Raw genomic sequence first — 877 nt, forward strand, 5'->3', positions numbered from 1 at the left:
AGCTTTGAAGACTTTAAGGAGGAAACTGACATGCATAGATTTGCTCTCTAAAAAAAGAAAACCACTACAACACAAAACAAAACACCAGGATGACAGAGTAGAGGGTGGCAGTATAGGGTAGTGGTTACAGTGTAGGCCTGGGAAACAGCCTGGGTTCACATCCTGGCTCTGCCCCTTGTTATGTGGTCTTGGGCGAGTTTACTCTCTGTGCCTAAGTTTCCTTCCCTGTAAAATGGGGATAAAATTAGTCTCTACGTTGTAAGGTTATGAGGAGGCTTAGAAGAGTTAAAACCTGAAAGGGGGCTTCCCTGGTGGCGCAGTGGTTGAGGGTCCGCCTGCCGATGCAGGGGACGCGGGTTCGTGCCCCGGTCCGGGAAGATCCCACATGCCGCGGAGCGGCTGGGCCCGTGAGCCATGGCCGCTGAGCCTGCGCGTCCGGAGCCTGTGCTCCGCAACGGGAGAGGCCACAACAGTGAGAGGCCCGCGTACCGCAGAGAGAAAACAAAAACAAAAACAACAACAACAACAACAACAACAACAACAAAACCTGGAAGGTTTAGCAGCCACCTGGCACACGGTAAGAGGTGAATAAACGGGAACTATTTAGGGAGAGGAATTGGGGTCATCATCCAGGTTATGTGTGAGGGCTGGAGCTAAAGCAGAGGGTGGGTGTGCAGAGGAGGGGGCCTTGACCTGGTCTGGTGATGCCCCTGACCTAGGAGGCCAAGGGGAGAGACAGGAGTGGGGTCTCAGACAACCCCCAGGTCTCCCTGTCGGTGGCCACACTGCCTCCCCCGCCTGATCCCAGAAGGTCTGTACGGAGCGCCACACTTCCACGTGCGCCAGATTCCGTAAAGGTCTCCCTGTCGGTGGCCAC

The sequence above is a fragment of the Monodon monoceros genome, unplaced genomic scaffold, assembly GCF_005190385.1.
Source record: "Monodon monoceros isolate NGI ecotype Baffin Bay Population unplaced genomic scaffold, NGI_Narwhal_1 Super_Scaffold_1, whole genome shotgun sequence".
In the NCBI taxonomy this organism is placed as follows: domain Eukaryota; kingdom Metazoa; phylum Chordata; class Mammalia; order Artiodactyla; family Monodontidae; genus Monodon; species Monodon monoceros.